The following is a 22,536-nucleotide window of genomic DNA, read 5'->3' as shown; positions in this document are numbered from 1 at the left end:
AAACCCCGTCTCTACTAAAAATACAAAAGCTAGCGGGCATTGTGGCGGGTGCCTGTAGTCCCAGCTACTCGGGAGGCTGAGGTAGGAGAATTGCTTGAACCCGGGAGGTGGAGGTTGCATTGAGCCAAGATCATGCCATTGCACTCCAGCCTGGGCAACAGAGCAAGACTGTCTCAAAAAAAAAAAAAAAGAAGAAGAAGAAGAAAGAAAGAAAAAGAAAAAAAGATATTTTCTTGGTCAAAGATTGCTTTCCAAACTCAATGCAGTTATTTTACCACTTAATCACAGAGGAGACCAGGTAAGAGTATATTATTCCTTTGCTATTATGATAAAACAACTTAGAACTCATACTCTCAAAAAACTAGGGTAGTTTGTATTCCTCTAAGATTTCTGTTTGGGGAAACCATGTACTTATATATAAGAAAAATGAAGCAGCTTGGCATGTTTCTACTCTGTGTAATAACTGCTTATTTGTCTCAAGATGTACTTCAAATTCTCTCTGTTCTCAGTTGTAGCAGTTGTGGGCTTGACCACCAAACCTGCCTACACCACATTAAATAAATCTAACTGTCATTGCTAAGGTCTGTGATGTAAGGAACAGATTATACTTAAAATTTCTCTATCTCAAGCCTTAGCTGAGAAAAATCATAAAAATGAAAATGGCACTCCCAGAGCAATCATGTAAATGAGTGTTAAAAGCAGAAAACTATTGGAAAAACAAACTTCATAAAATATTCCCTATTATGAAATTTTCAAAAAAAAATTTTAAATTAAAAATCTTCAAAAACCACATATACTTTCAGAATCTGCGCTGTCCTGAAATCAAACAGTTAATATGCCCAACGTGCTCGAGCCAGGCATTTCTTGGGACTTTATTATTAGGATAGTGTTTAGCTTCTGGTTCCAGTTATATCCAAGTCCTGTGTATGAGTCACATATCTCCATAATAATTATTAAATTCCAAGAGGTAGGTTTTAATGACCCATTATAAATGTGAGAAAGTTTCTTCTATTTTGTATTTATCTAAATCTTAGTCATTCTTCAAGACCCAGTGGTCTCTCCCTTCTCTGAATTTCCCTAATAATTGTTGTTTGTACTACTCATTTGGTACTCATCAGACATTGCCTTACTTAAATTGCTTTTGTCTTCTTTCTATTCCGAGATCCTCAAAAACCGAAACTTTATTTTAAACTTCTTTGTACCTTCTATACTGCCAGGCATTACAAGTTAGAGTCAAATGTAGTTTGGGGAGGTCTTTCTAATCTTGGTTAGAGTCTCCAAATTAATCACAGTGGATCTGTGACCTCTGGCAGTTATTTAGCCTTTGCAAGTTTCTTTTTATTCATCTTTACTCTTTTTTAAATTTCAAGTTAGGGTCTTGCTCTGTCGGCCAGGCTGGCGTGCAGTAGCATGATCACAGCTAACTGCAGCCTCAATCTACCTGGCTCAAGAAATCCTCCCACCTTAGCCTCCTGAGTAGTTAGACTATAGGCATGTGCTACCATACCCCATTGAATTTTAAACATTTTTTTGTGGAGACAGGGGTCTCACTATACTGACCAGGCTGGTTTCAAACTCTGGGCTCAAGTGATCCTTCTGCCTTGGCCTCCCAATATGTTGGGATTCCAGGAGTGAGCCACTATGCCTGGCCTTTTTATTAGTCTTTAAAATGCGCATAACAATGTTTATAACATAGGGCTTTTAAAAGGATTTAAAATAGGTCATGTGTCAAAATGGAAGTAATACAGAGTAGTGGTTAAGCAGACCAGCTCTGATGTCATACTGTACATGTTGAAATACAGGCTCTACTCATCCTGAGGAATTTACTTCTGGTACTTCAGTCTTCTCATTAGTAAAATGAGTGTAATAATAGAACCTATGTCATGGGGTATTGTGAGGATTAAATGAGTTTACAATGCAAATAGAATAGTGCTTACCGCAGAGTAAGCACTCCATTAACTACTGGCTATCATCATCTAATGGATTATCAATATATGTTGCTTCCTGTTACATCCTCTGGCACAATAATACTTTGCATAAACATAGTAAGAATTTGACAAACATTTATTAAACTTTCACATTGCTTTGCTTATGACAGTCCTCAGAAATTGGTTGTGTTTATGTCAGTAGTTTGCAACTTGAAAATATATCTGCAATGAAAATGATGCTATAAAGTATATACCATGAGTACATTAACATGCTACATTAACATGATTATTTGAGAAGCTCAAAAAAAGTCTGTTTTATGCAGGGGGTGGTGGCTCACGCCTGTAATCCCAGCACTTTGGGAGGCCAAGGCAGGCAGATCACCTGAGGTCAGGAGTTGGAGACCAGCCTGGCCAACATGGTAAAACCCCGTCTCTACTAAAAATACAAAAAATAGTGAGGCATGGTGGCAGGCACCTGTAATTCCAGCTACTCGGGAGGCAGAGGCAGGAGAATCGCTTGAACCCAAGAGGCAGAGGTTGCAGTGAGCGGAGATCACACTGTTGCATGCCAGCTTGGGTGACAGAACAAGACTCCATCTAAAAAAAAGAAGTATATTTTAATTCATAGGTACTAAAAACATAGTTCTAAAAGTACTATTTCAATTACCACTAATTGACATTTATGACACTGTTCCGGCTGGGCGCAGTGGCTCATGCCTGTAATCCCAGCACTTTGAAAGGCTGAGGTGGATGGATCACTTAAGGTCGGGAGTTTGAGACCAGCCTAACCAACATGGCGAAATCCTGTCTCTACTAAAAATACAAACAATAGCCAGGCGTGGTGGCAGGCACCTGTAATCCCAGCTACTCGGGAGACTGAGGCAGGAGAAGTACTTGAACCCAGGAGGTGGAGGTTTCAGTGAGCCAAGATCATGCCACTACACTCCAGCCTCGGTGACAACAGTGAAATTCCATCTTAAAAAAAAAAAAAGAAAAAAAAAGAATGACACTGTTCCCTTAGTTTTTACAGCACTTCATTCTCATGGTTTTCTCCTTTTGCTGGCTGTTCCTTCTCAATTTATCTTTGGCCTATCCCTTCCTCCTTCTGTCCTTTAAGCTTGCAGTCCTCAGAGCTTGATCCTGGACTTTTTTCTTATATGTTTTTGCTGGGCAATTTTATAGTCTTTCCCTTGACTTTACATGCTATCTAATTGAATTACATGCAGTAATTCATACATACATCTGCAGTTCAGATCTCTCTGCTGAGCTCCAGATGCATAGAGCCAGTTGCCTCCTGGAAAGCTTTCCTTGATGACCTCCTTCAAGACTGCTCTTTCTCCAGGAATACTCCTATCAATAAATGGCACCAGCTCTTAGGAACAGAAATCTGTCACTTTCCTCTACCTTATTCCACATAGCAAATTCTTCACCAAATCCTATTGATTCAACCTCCAAAGTCAGTCAAATCTGACCACTTTTCTTTATTTTTATTGTCTGGTTGGTTTATTTATGTTCTTTCACTTTGTCCTTCCTCTCATCTAGTCCTAAATAGCAGTGTTAATTTGAAAAAACAGACAAAAAAAAACTTTTTCTTATGGCAAATTTTAAACATACATAAATAGAAGAGTTTAATGAATCACCACCATGTCCTCATCACTCCATTTCAACATTTAACCTCAGTTTGCTAATCTTGTTTCATCTATCCTCTCCTTTATTTTTCTCGTTGGAGTAGTTTAAAGAAAATCCAAGACATCATTTCGTTTTACTTATAAATAATTCAGTATGCATTTCCCACAGATAAGAACATTTAAAAAAATATAACCACAATGTCATTATCACATGTAACAAAATTGAAAATGATCCCTTAATACAATCTAATATCCAGGTCATATTGAAAAGTTCCTGATTGCACCAAAGATGGCTTTTACTGTTGGTTTGTTTAATTCAGAATGCAAACAAATCCAAATATTACATTTAATTGTTGTGCCTCTTAAATATCTTATTTATTTTATTTATTTATTTTTTTGAGACGGAGTTTTGCTCTTGTTGCCCAGGCTGGAGTGCAATGGCGTGATCTTGGCTCACTGCAACCTCCGTCTTTTGGGTTCAAACGATTCTCCAGCCTCAGCCTCCTGCGTAGCTGGGATTACAGGCATGTGCCACTACAGCCAGCTGTTTTTTTTGTATTTTTAGTAGAGATGGGGTTTCTCCATGTTGGTCAGGCTAGTCTTGAACTCCCAACCTCAGGTGATCCGCCCACCTCGGCCTCCCAAAGTGCTGGGATTATAGGTGTAAGCCACCGAGCCTGGCCTTACTTTGTTTTTTAAGAGTTGAGGTCTTGCCCTGTAGCCCAAGGCTGGAGTGCAGTGACACAATCATAGCTCACTGTAACCTCAAACTCCTAGTTTTAAGCAATTCTCCTGCCTCAATCTCCCAAAGTTCTGGGATTACAGGCATGAGCCACTGAGCTCAGCCTTTAATCTCTAACAGTCTCTCCTTTTGTTGAGTGAATGGCCATTCGTATTTTTCCTTTTGTGATGTCTTTCCTATTTTTCAGCTTTTGTATAAATGGCATCACTTCAGGTCAATACCTTCATAAACACTTCATAGAAAAAATTCCATGGCTTTTACATTACACAGATAAATATAAGACTGAGAAAGTAGGCCCCTTCTTCTATACACATACATTTTTATTATGCGAAGAAAACATGGAAGGTGGATTGAAAATCCAGACAGGAAATGCAGTTAGTAATTAAGCCACTGTTACATACATACCAGGAACTTATCTCATTTGATCATTTCAAAAATCTTTTGAGTTGGGTATTTTTATTCCCATTTTCAGATTAGAAAACAGGTTGATGGAGGCTAATTTAGAAATATGGGGCTAAGCCGGGCATGGTGGCTCACGCCTATAATCCCAGCACTTTGGGAGGCCAAGGCAGGTGGATCACGAGGTCAGGAGATCAAGATCATCCTGGCCAACATGGTGAAAGCCCATCTCTACTAAAAATAATTTTTAAAAATTAGATGGGTGTGGTGGTGCGTGCCTGTAATCGCAGCTACTGGGGAGGCTGAGGCACAAGTATCACTTGAACCCAGGAGGCAGAGGTTGCAGTGAGCTGAGATCATGTCACTGCATTCCAGCCTGGTGAGAGAGACAGACTCTGTCTCAAAAAAAAAAAAAAAGAAAAGAAAAGAAAGAAAAAGAAAATTAAAAAAAAGAAATATGGGGCTACAATGTCAGCCTGAGGCAGAAGCCTAGGTGCCCCTTTCTAGAGATGTCATGGTCATTCCTTTACGTCTGGTTACAGTCCTGTAGTAATGAAGAATGTAACGGAGTAATGAAGGATGGTTTAAATAGGGAAAAAGCTACCAAAGGCTAGTTCTGGTAGATGCTTTTTTTACCAGATAAAAAAGAAGAAAAAAAGAGTCGCACCCGGATGTGTGTTGTGGGCAGATATTTTGTGTGTTGTGGGCAGATATTTTGTCTTATGGTGAATATATTTGAGAAAACAATATTCAACTTGTTCTGAATTACTCAATGGGATTCCAATAAAAGTATAACAAAGTTTAATAGTGGCAGAGCAGCATCCTAAGGGCATATAGCTTTCAGTGCCCTGTGCTAGCTGATTCTGTCCATTTCTTTTTTCTTTTTAAAATTACATCCTGGTTGGGCACGACACTTTGGGAGGTTGAGGTGGGAGGACCGCTCGAGCCCAGGAGTTTGATGTAACATAGTAAGACCTACTTTCTATAAAAAATTAAATTGAAAAAATTAGCAGGGTGCAATGGCACACACCTATAGTCCCAGCTACCTAGGAGACTGACATGGAAGGATTGCCAGGGAGGTCAAGGCTGCAGTCAGCCATGAGTATGCTTCTGGACTCTAGCGTGGGCAACAGAGCAAGATTCTGTCTTTAAAAAAAAAAAATTACATCATTTTGCCTTAAGACTGACTTTAACATCACTAATGTGTTTGCACATTTCCTTCCTGCTTCATAGTAGACCTCAGAACCACAACTTTTTTTCTCTAGGATCCCTTTCCCCTTCTGTCTCTTATCTAAATTCTTCAGAGCTTGTCATGTCCTTAATGCTTGAAAAAGCACATCAAAAACTTGTTAGCCAAGAGAGGGAAATTATGTTTAAAATATATTTGGTCTGAAAATTCTATCTGGTTCACCAGTCTACCTGCATGTACCTACGTTTACCCAAGCTGTGAACCACCCCAGCCTCTTCTGACTGTTCTTCACGATACTGGCTTAAGATGACACACGAGAATTTCCCTAGATATTCACAAATTTATAATTGCTTCATAAGTGGAGATGTCCACAGAAAAAAAGGCAAAGAATAATTGGCCAACAACAAAGAGAAGAAAGTATTTAAAATATCTTAGTTAATGCCCCAAACAACTGAATCGAACTGGAACAGATATTTGCCCTCCCATGCTTATAGCAGTACTATTCACCATAGTCAGAAGATGGAAACAACCCAAGTGCTGATAAAGAAATGAATGGATAAACAAAATGTGTATGTATGCAGTGGAATACTGCAGATGCCAAACTCTATGGATGCTCAAGTCCCTCATATTAAAATGGTATAGTATTTGCGTATAACCTATGCACATCCTCTTGTATTCGTAAATCGTCTCATCTAATAATACCATGTAAATGCTATGCAAATAGTAGTTATAGTGTATTTTTTTATAATTTTTTTTTAGAACACTTTCAATCTGAGGTTGGTTGAATCTAAGGATGTGGCACTGGTGAATATGAAGGGCCAACTGTATTAGCCTTAAAAATGAAGCAAATTCTGACCCATGCTACAACATGGATGAACCTTGAGGACGTTATGCTAAGTGAAATAAACCAGCCACAAACAGACAAATACTGCATGCTTTCACTTATATGAGGTACCTAGAGTAGTAAAATTCATAGAGACAGAAAGTAGAATGGTGGTCAGGGGCTGGAGTGAGGAGAGTTTGTGTTTAATAAGTACAGAGTAAGTTTGGGAAGATTAAAAAGTTCTGGAGATAGATAGTAGTGATGGTTAAAGAACATGAATGCACTTAATGCTGCAGAACTGTATCTTTATTTTATTTGTTTGAGACTGATTCTTGCTCTGTCACCCAGGCTGGAGTACAATGGCGCAATCTCGCCTGACTGCAACCTCCACCTCCTGGGTTTAAGTGATTCTCATGCCTCAGATTTCCGAGTAGCTGAGATTACAGGTATGAACCACCACACCCAGCTAACTTTTATGTTTTTAGTAGAGATAGGGTTTGCCATGTTGGCCAGGCTGTTCTCTAACTCCTGACCTCAAGTGATCAGCCTGCCTCAGCTTCCCAAAGTGCTGGGATTACAGGCATGAGCCACTGTGCACAGCTGAAAAAGTGTACATTTAAAAATGGTTCCATAGGTACATTTTATGTATATTTTACCATAATTTTTAAGGAATGTCTTGATTAAGAAAGAACTTGGGGTTTCAATCAGAAAGTCTGGGTTCAAATTCTGACTTCATAATGTATTAGCTGTGAGAACTCACACTATTTCCATATCTTAAGTTTGAGTTTCTTCACAGAAAAAAATTAGTCTAAAACTGGTCTATAGTTATAGGCTTGTGAGGATTAAATGAAAGAATCCATTTAAAATCCTTTGCACACTGCCTTGTCCATAGTTAGCATTCAATGAATGTTAGTTATTTTGATTGTATTATTATTTATTTATATCTAGACTCACTGTTAAAGGTTATGTTGGTAGATTTTCCCATGAACTTTTATGATTTCAGTCCATACTTAGAATTCTTGATTCCGTGGTTCCCGGTGGTGATTTCAGTATTTGCCAAAGGTAGCTCATCCAGAGACACTGATGAATAGCATGAAGTTCTGAAATATTTGTGAGGTTTGATGGAAAGAACAAAGACATTGGAATAATTATAAAGTATTCTTTTATTTTTGGGAAAGAACGTTTTCAGCTACTTCCTCTCAACCATTGAAAAATAAATAGCAAGGAAAATAATATTGATTTAAAAAATATTCTGAAACTTTAGATAGTTTTTAAACTGTTTGGTAGTATTTGCTGCATAATCCAATAGATGTTATCCAAGTTGCAACTACAAGAAAATTTCCTCTAGCTTAGATTATGTTTTTTGGAAAGCAGGTACTGGGTATCCGCTGACTTGAATAATTACCGAGCAATAATCATGAAATGTGTCAATTTTACACTCAGAAGTATGATCCTGTTGTGAGTCATTTTGGTGTGTGTTTGAGAAACAACAGAAAGAACTATGGAGTTGCTGCCTTTGTAAAGGGGAAACAAATAATATAGGGGAGACAGTGTGTCAGGCTTTTTACAAATGAAACCTCCAACCCTTGAAGGTTGCCATTATTATCAACACTATTTTAAAGGCAAAGAAAGAGGCTCAGAACTTGCCTGTGTGTGCAGAGAGCCAGAATTTGAATATAGGTTGGTTTGGTTTCAAAGCCCATGCTCCATCCCTCAAACTACGTGCTCCAGACCACAACTCCTTGCCACTTATTGCTATCATTGGAGCTAGCTTCACTTTTGGAGCTGCTGCACGTTCTGAAATCACTTTGGAACTACTGCGCTGTCACTGATGGAATGTAGTGGTGGCTCTCTGCTCTCTAGCCTGTCCTCTGCTAAGGGAAAGAAGCTGCTGCATGTTCTGACATCACTTTGGAACTACTGCTGTCACTGTTGGAAGGTAGTGGTGGCTCTCGGCTCTCAGTCTGCCCTCTGCTAAGTGAAAGAAGCTAATGCCTAGAGGAAATAAATCATAGGGGGTGCAATGAGGCCCAGAAGTATTCCCTCTCTCTTATCTGACCTGAAATCGCCACTATTAAAGCCATTCTTGGTATACAAAAGTACCACTGTCTTCAGAAATTCCCTGTGACAGTTTACATATGCTACCTGAGAGTAAGAAGAGACAGAGTTTCTTCTAGCACTCTCATTAGCAGTTTAGTTTGTCAGTTAAACCAGTTGTCTCCTGGAAGGCCTAGATAGACTATGCCAGGGAAGACATACTTGACAGGTGAGTGTCACTAGTGCTCAGGACTCCAGGGCTCAGAGAGTTCAGCAGGTCTGGTCAGAGGTCCTGAATCCTGAGCAGTGATGGGGCAGATTGTGGACCCTGGACTGATAGAGAAAAGCCTCAGTTATGGCTGCTTATAGTAGTGATTGTTTGTTGTTTGCAAGAAGCAACCAACCTGACTACCTTAAACAGAATGGGAATGCATTAGAAAAATGCAGGGGTATCTCAGGAAATGATGGAATTATTGAATGGCCAGGCCTCAGGAAGGATAGAACCAAGGAAAGTCCTGCGACTGCAGTGGCAGTTGTTGGAGGCCCCAGCCAATACCATCCAATGATCTGACTTGATTCCCAATCCCAGTGTTTCTCAAACCTCAAGCAAGAATGAGAATATGATATGTGTAGCTTAGATTATTGTTCACTGTTGGCTTACTCAGCAATGGCTGTGCTATGGAGAGGGGCAGGGTGAGGTGTCATAGGAAGTTCACACAACAGAAACAGGAATCTTCCTTGTGGGCAAACTAGGCAGTTTCAGAGAAGAGGGGCTGGGGTGACACTATGAGACCCCCGCCACATACCCTCACAGAAAGAGATCTTCTCTGGGGACTTATTCTGTAGGCAAAATTGCTTTGGCATAGTCTAGCATAGTGGTTAAGAGTGTGTGTGCTTTAGAGCTAGATTGCCTGAGTTCAAATACCAGCTCTGCAACTTCCTGGGCAATCTACTGAAGTATTCTGTGTGTCTGTTTGCATACCTCCAGAGCAGTGATAATAATAGTACCTACTACCTGAGAGCATTAGAACTAAATGAATTATGCTGGGTGCAGTGGCCCATGCCTGTAATCCCAGCACTTTGGAAGGCCGAGGTGGGCAGATCACAAGGTCAGGAGTTTGAGACCAGCTTGGCCAACATGGTGAAACCCTGTTTCTACTAAAAACACAAAAATTAGCCGGGCATGGTGGCATGCACCTGTAATCCCAGCTACTTGGGAAGTTGAGGCAAGAGAATCACTTGAACCCAGGAGGTGGATGTTGCAGTGAGCTGAGATCGTGCCACTGTACTCCAACCTGGGCAACAGAGCCAAACTCCATCTCAAAAAAAAAAAAAGAACTAAATGAATTAATACCAGCAAAGAGTTTAAAATAGTGCCTGATATACAGTATGCCCTTGATAAATAACTATTATTATCTTGGCCTATGGTGCAATATAATATTTACTGAAATAATCAAATGGGTCCACCTCACTTAAAAGATACCCCAATGAAGCTCTTTTTACAAGTGATTTTACGAAAGAAAGAGGGGAAAAAAGATACCCAGTGAAGCTCTTTTTACAAGTAATTTTATGAAAGAAGGGAACAATCAGATAAACCTTTTGTTTTGAAATACAGATTTAGTTTAACTTAGGCATAAATATAGATGCAACAAAGAAAAAATATGAGGATATAAAACTACTAGGAAAAAACATAAAGCAAAAAAAGAAAAAGAAAAAAACAAAAAGGGATATAACACCAAAAGCAAAATTTATGAAAGAAAAGCTGATAAATGTGAATTCATCAAAATTAAAAGCTTTGCTCTTCAAAAGTTAAAATTAAGAGAATAAAAAACAGGGCCGGGGCAGTGGCTCACGCCTGTAATCCCAGCACTTTGGGAGGCTGAGGTGGGTGAGTCACTCAAGGCCAGGAATTCGAGACCAGCTTGACCAACATGGCGAAACCTCATCTCTACTAAAAATTAGCTGGGCATGGTGGTGCTGCCTGTAATCCCATCTACCTAGGAGGCTGAGGCATGAGAATTGCTTGAACCCGGGAGGCAGAGGTTTCAGTGAGCCAAGATTGTACCACTGCACTTCAGCCTGGGGACAGAGCAAGATTCTGTCAAAAAAAAACAAGCTACAGACTAAAAGAAAATATTTGCAAATTATGTATCTGATGAAATACTTGTATCCAGAGTGAAAAACAAAAAACTTATAACTCAATAATAAGAGGACAAACTACCCTATTAAAAAATGGGCAGAAGATTTGACAGACATTTCACCAAAAAAAGCTATATGAATGGCTAATAAACATATAAAAAAGATGCTCAACATCTTTGGTTTGGGAAATGCAAATTAAAAGTCATAATGAAATACCACTGTTTGACTGACTCTAGGAGATGTGGAGAAACTGGAATGCACGTGTTTGGAGAAACTGGAACGCACATTACTAGCAAACGTGAAAAGGTGCAGCCACTTTGGCAATATCTTAAAAAGTTAAACATAAATTTAGCATATAACCCAGCAATTTATTTCCTACATGTCTACCTGAGAAAATAAAAACTATATATATATACACACATATATAATGCTTTTATATACATTTTATATACATACATATATATATGCTTATGCAAAGACTCGTATAGAATTGTTCATAAAAGCATTACTTAAAATAGCTAAAAGGCCAGGTATGGTGGCTCATCCTATAATCCCAGCACTTTGAGAGGCCAAGGTGGGCAGATCACCTGAGGTCGGGAGTTCAAGACCAGCTTGGCCAACATGATGAAACTCCGTCTCTACTAAAAATACAAAAACTAGCCAGGCGTAGTGGTGGGTGCCTGTAATCCTAGCTACTTGGGAGGCTGGGGCAGGAGAATCACTTGAACCCAGGAGGCAGAGGTTGCAGTGAGCCAAGATTGTGCCATTGCACTCCAGCCTGGGCAATGAGAGCAAAACTCTGTCTCAACAACAACAACAATAACAACAATAAAAAGTTAAAAAATGGACACAATCCAAATGCCTATTGACTGGTTAAACAGAGTGTTGTGGTTTCTACAGTGGAATACTATTTGGCAATTAAAAGAAGCAAACTACTGATGTACATATGTGTGTGTATATATATATACACACACACATATATATAAAACAGGTGAACTTCAAAAACAGTACGAGAAACAAAAGGAGACAGACACAAAAGACTATGTCTTGCCTGATTCTATTTATGTGAAATTTCTAGAAAATGTAAATCCACAGAGACAAAAAGCAGAACAGTAATTGCCTGCAGCTCAAGATGAGAGTGGGAATTGACTGCAAGTGGGTGCAAGAGAAATTTTGGGGGTGATAGAAATATTGGAGAATTGGATTGTAATCTGCTAAAATCATTGAGGTGTACACTACTTAACAGGTGAATTTTATGGTATGTGAATTATACCTCCATAAAGCTGCTTCTGTCCTATTCTTCAGTCTGACTTACAGTAAAAACTACAGCTAAAAACACTTGCGAAAGAACTCTTTTAGTTCAACAGTATTTTCTGAAACTTTATTTTTGCTTCAAAATATATTATACCCGGTTCCAACCCATCTCCCATCTCACTTATCCGTCTTAGAGTAGTAACTTTATCAGCATTGGTAAATCGTGCATAGACAATGGAGTCTAACATTATTTCATAATGAGACTTTAGGTTTCAGTGTTTCTTCATTGAAACTTAAAAGAAATGCATCTGGAAAAGCCACAGGCACCCAATGCCAACCTATGAGAGCAGCTACGGGGGCTGAACCTGTGGTTCAACCCCTTAGTCTGTACCCTGAGATTTTAGGTTGAGCGTCTTTATGAATTGTATTTGTATAGGTCTAACTATTCCTATTCTGTTTGATACTGGGCAGATCCAAGTATTACTGAAATGTGAGAAATGATTCTCCAAGGAAAATTCACCATTGCTGATTTCTAGAGCTGCCGGTGAATACCCAGGAATTTATTTTTTCTGTCTTCAAAGTGCCATGCTACTCTAACCCTGACAGGAAGAAAACAACTTTCAGGTTGAGTATCACATCAAAAAGGCTTCTCCTGTTACAAAAAAAAAATTTTTTTTCCATTCATTTGATAGTTACTTACTTCCTGTGTCAAACTCTCAGATGTTCCCCCTGACAGCAGCCATCTGGAGGTTTGTTGTTTGTTTCATGCCAACATGTTAACATAAGGCACCTGGAGGGAACACCATCCATTTGTTTCCATATCCAGCCACCCAGCTATACATCAATCATCTACACATTCAATAATGGTTTCATACGTACCAACTATGTACTATGAGACTTTTAAGCCTCAACTCTTGCATTCGTGCAGTACATATACATGTACAAATCTCATGTCAAATTGTAATCCCAACTATTGCATTCTTGTATATACTATACGTACTCAAAGATGCAACAATGAGTAAGAATGATATAGTTTCCACTCTTACAGAAGCTAGTCTTTTTTTTTTGATAATAAAGGTCAGTAGTGGAGACACGTTTTTCTACTTTCCAAGTTTTCTTGTGCTGGCCTTGGCTCCCCTAGTGGCTGTACTGGTGACATCTCAGGTGACATGGTATATTAGTTTGTTCTCACATTGCTATAAAGAAAACATCTGAGACTGGATAATTTATAAAGAAAAGAGGTTTAATTGGCTCATGGTTCCACAGGCTGTACAGAAAGCATGGCAGCATCTGTTTCTGGGGAGGTCTCAAGAAACTTACAATCATGGCAGAAGGCAAAGTGGGAGTAGGCATCTAACATGGCAGGAGCAGGAATAAGAGAGAGAAGAGGTGCCACAAACTTTTGAACAGCCAGATCTCATAAGAACTCTATCATGAGAACAGCACCAAAGGGATAGTGCCAAACCATTCAGGAAGGACTATCCCCATGATCCAATCACCTCCCACCAGGCTCCACCTTCAACATTGGGGATTACAATTTGACGTAAGACTTGTCCATGGATATGGATGTGGTGCCAAACTATATCATTCTACCCCTGGCCATTCCCAAATCTCATGACCTTCTCACATTGCAAAATACAATCATGCCTTCACAAAAATCCCTCAGTTTTAACTCATTCCAGCATGAACTCAAAAGTTCAAAGTCCAAAGTTTCAACTGAAACAAGGCAAGTCCCTTCTGCCTATGAGCCTGTAAAATAAACAAGTTAGTTACCTTCAAGATACAATAGAGATATAGGTATTGGGTAAATACTCCCATTCCAAAAGGGAGAAATCTGCCAAAATAAAGGGGCTACAGGCACCATGCAAACCCAAAACCCAGCAGGGCAGTCATTAAATCTTAAAGCTCCAAAATAATTTCTTTTGACTCCTTGTCTCACATGCAAAGCACAATGGTACAAGGGATGGGCTGCTAAAGCCTTGACAGCTGTGCCCAAGGCTTTGCAGAGTTCAGCCTCCATGGCCACTCTCATGAGTTGGCATTGGGTGCCTTGTTTTTCCAGGTGCAGAGTGCAAGCTGCTGGTGGATCCACCATTCTGGGGTCTGGAGATTGGCATTCCACTTCTCACAACTCCATGAGGCAGCGCCCCAGTGAGGACTCTGTGTGGGGGCTCCAATACCACATTTCCTCTCCATACTGCCCTACCAGAGGTTCTCTATGAGGGCTCCACCCCTGCAGCAAGCTTCTGCCTGGATATGTAGGCTTTTCCATATATCCTCTGGAATCTAGGTAGAGGCTCCCAAGCCTCGACTCTTGCATTCTGTGCACCCACAGGCTTAACACCACATGGAATCCACCAAAACTTATGGCTTGTACCCTCTGAAGTAGCAATGTGAGCTTAACCTTGTCCACTGTTAGCCACAGTGGGAGCCAGATTGGCCAGGATGCAGGGAGCAGTGTCCTGAGGCTGTGAGGCTGCTTTGGGCAGCAGGGTACTGAGCCTGGCCTACGGAAACCATTCTTCCTTCCTAGGCCTCTGGGCCTGTGGTGGGAGGGACTATGGTGAAGGTCTCTGAAATGCCTTTGAGATCTTTTCCCCGTTGTCTTGGATATTAGCATTTGGCCCCTTTTTATTTATGCAAATTTCTGCACCTGGCTTGAATATCTCCCCTGAAAATGGGCTTTTCTTTTCTACCACATGGCTTGGAGGCAAATTTTCAAACGTTTATGCTCTGCCTCCCTTTTAAATATAAGTTCGAGTTTTAGGTCATTTCTTTGCTTATGCGTATGAGCATAGGTTGTTAGAAGCAGCCAGGCCATATCTTGAACATTTTGCTGCTTATACATTTCTTTCACCAGATACCCTAAATCATCACTCTCAAGTTCAAAGTTCCACAGATTCCTAGACAAGGGCACAATCCAACCAAGCTCTTTGCCAAGATGTAACAAAAGTGACCTTTGCTTCAGTTCCCAATAAGTTCTTCACCTCCATCTGAGAACTCATCAGCCTGGCCATCTCTGTTCATATCATTATCACCATTTTGGTCACAATCATTCAACAAGTTTCTAGTAAGTTCCAAACTTTCCCTCACCTTCCTATCTTCTTCTGAGCCCTCCACACTCTTCCAACCTCTTCCCGTTATGGAGTCCCAAAGCCACTTTCACATTTTCAGGTATCTTGACAGCAATGCCCTACTCCTCAGTACCACTTTTCCATATTAGTCCATTCTCACATTGCTATAAAGAAATACCTGGGACTGGGAAATTTATAAAGAAAAGAGGTTTAATTGACTCCTGGTTCCACAGGCTGTACAGGAAGCATGGCAGCATCTGCTTCTGGGGAGGCCTTAGGAAATTTACAATTATGGTGGCAGCGGGCAAAGTGGGAGCAGGCATCTTACATGGCAGGAGCAGGACCAAGAGCGAGAGGGGAGATATCACACATTTTTAAACAGCCAGATCTCATGAGAACTCTGTCAAGAGAACAGCACTAAAGGGATGGTGCTAAACCATTCATGAAGGACCACCCCCTGATCCAATCACATCCCACCAGACTCCACCTCCAACACTGGGGATTACAATTTGACATGAGATTTGGGCAGGGACACAGATCCAAACTATAACACATTGCAACTGCGATAGCTCTGATAGTGGAGGCAGGGAGCTCCCCCGTGCTGGTAATATGGTTTTAATACACTGACATTGGTTACCTAGTCAAGCTCTAGAGGGACAGGCTTGGAAGCAGATTTATCTCTTTTTTTTTTTTTTTTTTGAGATGGAGACTTGCTCTGTCGCCCAGGCTGGAGTGCAGTGGCACGATCTCGGCTCACTGCAACCTCTGCCTTCTGGGTTCAAGCAATTCTCCTGCCTCAGCCTCCTGAGTAGCTGGGATTACAGGCACCCACCACCAAGCCAAGCTAATTTTTGTATTTTTAGTAGAGATGGGGTTTCACCATGTTGGCCATGCTGGTCTCGAACTCCTGACCTCTGGTGATCCGTCCACCTTGGCCTCCCAAAATGCTGGGATTATTTATAGGCATGAGCCACTGCGCCCAGTGAGAGCTTCCTGTTTAACAAGGACAAAAGAAGCAGTGGCCACAAGAACATTGGCAGTAGTAACTGCTGCTCTGCTGGTGTCTCCAGCACCACTGCAAACTAAATAGAAGTCAAATGCAAATTTTATGTCTTTTTATGAAAATGTAGCTCCTGGACTTGGTTGGGAACACATCAGTTCTATAAAATAGAGCACTTTTGTACCCTATTTTTCCCAAGAAATGATGTCATTTGTTTCTCAAATATTTAATATTTCTGTAACTACATGGTAAATCAAGATTGCTTTTCAACTCTTGTGGTATTTTCAGCTTGGTGGTATGTGGTAGCTAGGCAATGACATTAGATAACATTGTTTTTAGAAAGGGAAATTAAAAATAATGTGTCTAGTTGGGACTCTACAGAGAAAAGAAGACAGTAAGTAATTAGTCAATTTATAACTAGGAACAAAAGATACAGCTCCAACCTTTACTTTTGAACAAAACAATGAAATAATATAAAAATAGAACAGTACTTTAGGTAATATAAATGAGTTAAAACGTTGGCCAGGGGCAGTGGCTCACGCTTGTACTCCCAGCAGTTTGGGAGGCTGAGGTGGGTAGATCAACTGAGGTCAGGAGTTTGAGACCAGCCTGACCAACATGGTGAAACCCTGTCTCTACTAAAAATACAAAAAAATTAGCTGGGCATGGTGGTGCATGCTTGTAATCTTAGCTACTCAGGAACCTGAGGCAGGAGAATTGCTTGAATCTGGAAGGCTGAGGTCTCAGTGATCCGATACCGTGCCATTGCACTCCAGCCTGGGCAACAAGAGCGAAACTCCACCTTGGAAAAAAAAAAAAAAAACACCCCATAAGAACATTATATTTGCTGTATAGCCTTTCTGGCCTAAATTATCTCTGCACATGGTAGAGTTTAAAGCTTCTTGAGTTATATAATTTGCGGAATGCCATGTTATTTCTTTACTGCATCAGTCACAGGGGACTGCTATGGTAGTTTCTTTTCTTCTGCCTGTCTGGGAGATTCCTACCATTGCAAGCACTTCCTATGAGGTCAGAAATGACAAATGTATTGCAGACATGCCTATGTCCAGGGGACCACCACTAATCCATTCCAGCACTGTTTGTTGTTGTTGTTGTTGTTGTTGTTTTCTGAGACAGAGTTTCACTCTTGTCACCCATGCTGCAGTGTAGTGGCGTGATCTCACTGCAACTTCCTGGGTTCAAATGATTCTCCTGCCTCAGCTTCCAGAGTAGCTGAGACTACAGGCACCCGCCACCATGCTGGCTAATTTTTGTATTTTTAGTAGAGATGGAGTTTCACTATGTTGGCCAGGCTGGTCTCCAACTCCCGAGCTCAGCAATCTGCCCATCTCAGCCTCCTAAAGTACTGGGATTATAGGTGTGAGCCCCTGCGCCTGGCCCCAGCTCTCTTTACCACTAAGCCCATGCATGACCTCAGAATCCTTATCAGTTCACCGTTCCAGGGCCCACTACCAATTGGTTGGAATTAACAGGAGATGAAACCTATTTGGTATCTTTTGATTAGGGAATTAAAACAGCAGCATTAGATCTAAAACAGCAGCATTAGCTTCCCAGTGAAATGAGGCTGGGCATGGTGGCTCACGCCTGTAATCCCAGCACTTACAGAGGCAAAAGTGGAAGGATTGTTTGAGCCTGAGAGTTCAAGACCAGCCTGGACAACAGAGAGAGAACTCGTTTCTACAAAAAATAAAAATTTAGCCAGGCAAGGTGATGTGTCCTTGTAGTCCCAGCCAGTTGGAAGGCTGAGGCCAGAGAATCACTTGAGCACAAGAGGTTGAGGCTGCAGTGAGCTGTGATTATGCCACTGCACTCCAGCCTGGGTGGCAGAGAAACACCCTGTCTCAAATGAATAAATAAATAAAGTGAAATGAATATATGTTACCTAGCAAGGAAGAGATTGACTTGGCCAAGAATAAGAGCTCTTGTTTTAATTTTTTAAAAATCAGCTTAATATCTGGGCCTGAAGAATCAGGAAAGAGAGTTTGAATATGAGAAAGCTAATAATAGTAATAACCAGGTCTGCGGTTTGAGGACCAGGACCAGGACCAGGGAGGCAGCACAGAGAAGAGTAGATAAGAGAAAAAGCCAAATTTGGCTTGTTTTGCCATTCCCTGGGATCATGATACTCCAGCTTGGTCTCTTTCTTAGTGTGGGTCACTAACAGTGACTCACCTGCCACTTCCTGCATTACCTGGACTTCTTGGAAGTCTTCCATCAAATACTGGTTAGGGCAGCCCAGCTCCAACCATCTTGTGACAACTGACAACATTGTGCTTGAAGCAAATCTTAATAAATAGTAAATCCCTGTGTTGATCATTTCTAGTGAAAATGGATATAAAGCTTTTAGTGACCTCAGAGACTATGAGATTTGTGGCTTTACAATGAATGGTCTGAGGTCATATGTGTAGCCAGCCAAATCTAGGAACTTCCACTTAAAGTTCTCTGATAAAGTCACTTAATGATGGGGATAATTTTATGGTCCCATTTAATGAAATGACAAGGACCATAATGCAGCCTTGCAAATTGCCACTTTCTTCTTTACTACCTATGTGACCTTGGGCAAGTCTTGCTATTTTTCTATTTCCTTATCTGTAAGGTAGTGTAATTATTATTATTTTTTTTAAATGATAGCAAAATTTACTGAATGTATACTGTGTGGAAGACATTGCAGATTGGTCCTGGGGAGTAATCAAGGCTGGAATAAATATAGACAGCACCTTTGAGGAGCTTATCACATAGAACAGAGACAAGAATGAGAACAACACAAAGGGGCCGGGGCGAGGTGGCTTATGCCTGTAATCCCAGCACTTTGGGAGGTTGAGGTGGGCGGAACACCTGAGGTCAGGAGTTTAAGACAGGCCTGGCCAACATAGTGAAACCCTGTCTCTACTAAAAATACAAAAAATAGCCGGGCATGGTGGTGCATGCCTGTAATCCCAGCTACTTGGAAGGCTGAGGCAGGAGAATCACTTGAACCCAGAAGGTGGAGATTGCAGTGATCCGAGATTGTGCCATTGCACTCCAGCCTGGGCAACAAGAGTGAGACTGTCTCAAACACACACACACACACACACACACACACACACACACACACACACACAGAGGCAAGGAGATGGGTCTTAAGAAAAATGCAAGAATTGAAGTGTTAGTGGATAGATCTCTGACTACTTACCAGTCATCTGACTTATTCTGATTGGAAAGGTGTTCAGTAAAGGCTGGTACAGGTGTTTTTGTTTATGTTAATGGAAAAATAAAAGGATTCCATATACTTTACTCTCTTGTGCATTATTCATGGAAGAACACAGTGAGCTGGTAAATAGTTTGAAATTGATATATATAAGGATGCAGTATATGTTTTAATATTGTAGAGAGCTCAACCACAACATATTACCAACGGGAAAGGCAAAACTTGTTCCGATATAAACCAGAAGCTTTGGAGCTAGTTATGGCACAAAATGCAAGTCTGCCATCTTCAAATCAAAGTGTTCATTAGAACAAAGATGCCAATGTGCAATTTTAACATTTTGTTACTTTGGAAAACATTTACTCTTCTTTTGACTCTGAGCTGAAAGAAGCACAGAAGAATTTTACAGCAACAAGCTAAAAATAAACTAATCTTCTGTAGTCCTCCTCCTTTCAGCAGTAAGAGTCTAACCCAACTTAAATGAAAATAAAATTGTGATCAGTTTTAGTTACTTTCTCCTCCTTCCTGCTGTTGAATCCCACTATAATTAGCATTTTAATTTTTTAATATCTAACTTTAGTCAAGAAAATGAAATTGAGGATGTAACTTGTGTAATGTTTCAGAACTTTTATTTTGTTGTCTGCTAATACACTCCCCCATCCAATGAACTTCATATTTCCGCAATTTTATACATGCTTTTTTCCTAGAAAATGAGGAATAACTCCAAGAGAAGAGACCAATTAGCAAGGAATTCACTATCTACATCTCTTATTTTTCAAAGTTATTATTATTTTAAAATTTTTTATTTGAGATGGAGTCTCACTCTGTTGCCCAGGCTGGAGTGCAGTGGCACCATCTTGGCTCACTTCAGCCTCCACCTCCAGTTCAAATGATTCTCTTGCCTCATCCTCCTGAGTAGCTGAGACTATAGGCATATGCCACCATACCCAGCTAACTTTTGTATTTTTAGTACAGATGGGGTTTTGCCATACTGGCCAGGCTGGTCTCAAACTCTTGACCTCAAGTAATCCGCCTGCCTTGGCCTCTCAAAGTGCTGGGATTACAGGTGTAAGCCACCATGCCTGACCTGCATTTCTTTTTATTTGCCTCAAACATAGAGCTAATTACTGTACTTGAAATATATATGTTTAGCCTCAATTCATCTTGGATATACTGAAGACAAAGTCAGATATAAGTGGAAAGAAATTATGTGGCTGATGTTTTATTTAAATTGTTTTTCTAAATAAATTGTTTTATTTTTGAGGCAGGTCTCGTTCTTGCTCTGTCACCCAGGCTGGAGTACAGTAGTGGGATTATGGCTCACAGCAGTCTCAACCTCCTAGGCTCAAGCGATCTTCCCACCTCAGCCTCCTGAGAAGCTGAGACTATAGGCTCGTGTTATCTGCTGAGAGTTTAGGTGAGTACATCCAGTTAATTTTTTAATTAAAATTTTTTTTTTAATTTTATTTTTTGATACAACACTTGAAGAAACTTGACCAACTAATTTTTAATTTTCTTTTTGTAGAAATAGGGTCTCCCTATGTTGCCCAGCCTGGTCACAAACTCCTGAGCTCAAGGGATCCTCCCACCTAGGCCTCCCAAAGTGCTGGGATTACAGGCCTGAATCACTGCGCCTGGCCTAATTAAGAATCTTAAATGAGCAGTGTAGCCTAATTGTGATTGTATCATCATTTCTATTGCATTAAAAGGATAGTTTACCCTAAAGCACATGGTAACTGAGTCAAAGCTGAGAACTGGTGATTTCTGACTAAAAGGGACACCCTTTACCCTACTACTTGTGCCATCACGTATTGATAACATTACTTGTGCAGTGTTCCACGTCCACAAGCCTGCGGACTCCCTCCCCAATTCCTACTGAAGCGATGTGTTTTATTTCCAATAAGACCACTTACTTTCCCTTCTCATTTGCAGGAATAGATTGGTTTGTTCTTTCATCCTCAGAGCTACAGAATATATACATGAATTTTAATATATATGATAAATAGATGAACACTGTATTCTTGTCTCAGTAAGGTGTTTCATTTCTTTCTATCTTTAAAGTTTTTGATAGACATCTTTAAGACAGATATTCTCCTTATTGTCTTGGATATATGTGGCTAAATCCTTTTGCCTGAGCTTGAAGCTTTTTTCCTTCTTCCTCTCCTTTTCCAAATCCTTCCCTTCCCTACCTCTCTACCTCCTTCCCTTCCTCCTTACTTCATTTCCTTTTCCTCCCTTCCCTTTCCTATCTTTCTTTTTTTTCCCTTTGTGGGATTAATATCATTTTATATAAATCAAATAACAACAAAAAAATTAGAAATCTTGGCCAGGTGCGTGGCTCATGCCTGTAATCCCAGCACTTTGGGAGGCTGAGGCAGGTGGATCACTGGAGGTAAGGAGTTCGAGACCCACCTGGCCAACATGGTGAAACCTCGTCTCTACTAAAAATAGCCAGGTGTGGTGGTGCACATCTATAATCCCAGCTACTTGGGAGGCTGAGGCAGGAGGATCTCTTGAAATTGGGAGTGGAGTCTGCAGTGAGCTGAGGTTTCATCACTGCACTCCAGCCTAGGCAACAGAGTGAGACTCTGTCTCAAAAAAAAAATTAGAAATCTAATAAGAGTCTCAGATGCCTAAATATTTTGCCCTAAAAATGTGACTAACCCTGATGCCTTTCAAGTTCAAGAATCAATTTCAGATTAAATTATTTAATTATTTGGCATAAAAGACAAAGGCAATAGCAATAGTTTATTTACCAAATGTCAGAAGAACAAATCAGTGGGTGAGATGCTCTCTCTGTCTTATACATACACACATACACACACACACACACACACACTCATAGCTCACTTGATAAATTGTTGGCAATTTTTATGGTGAATACCCTAGGGCATGCTATTTAAAACAGACCTTATTTAAAGCCTTTTTTTTTGCTTGAAGTGGGTCATTCTACACTTTTTAACATTCAGATACAATATTTCCTACAAAATTTATGACTTTTAAGATTAGAAATCAAGTTCACCTCAGTAAACAAGGTGTTAACCAGTTTCTTATTACAAATCTCTTAGAACATTTGTAAAAGTGAAAGAAATATATCTTTATTGAAGTTTGCTTCTGT

General features: G+C 40.3%; 1 long non-coding RNA gene across 2 annotated transcripts in view; it reads left to right on the top strand.

Annotated features, from left to right (window-relative positions):
- LOC135275401 (uncharacterized) overlaps positions 1–20,803 on the top strand; it is an 89,180-nt gene extending 68,377 nt beyond the window's left edge. For both annotated transcript variants that reach the window (XR_010343009.1, XR_010343008.1), the window contains one exon: positions 20,687–20,803. This is a non-coding gene — a long non-coding RNA (uncharacterized LOC135275401). The remainder of the gene's footprint in view (positions 1–20,686) is intronic.
- Positions 20,804–22,536: the final 1,733 nt, after the last annotated feature.

The sequence above is a fragment of the Aotus nancymaae genome, unplaced genomic scaffold (assembly GCF_030222135.1).
Source record: "Aotus nancymaae isolate 86718 unplaced genomic scaffold, 86718_ANA_hifiasm-v0.15.2.pri h1tg000016l, whole genome shotgun sequence".
Classification (NCBI taxonomy): Eukaryota; Metazoa; Chordata; class Mammalia; order Primates; family Aotidae; genus Aotus; species Aotus nancymaae.
This window is presented reverse-complemented; position numbering and strand designations above follow the sequence as displayed.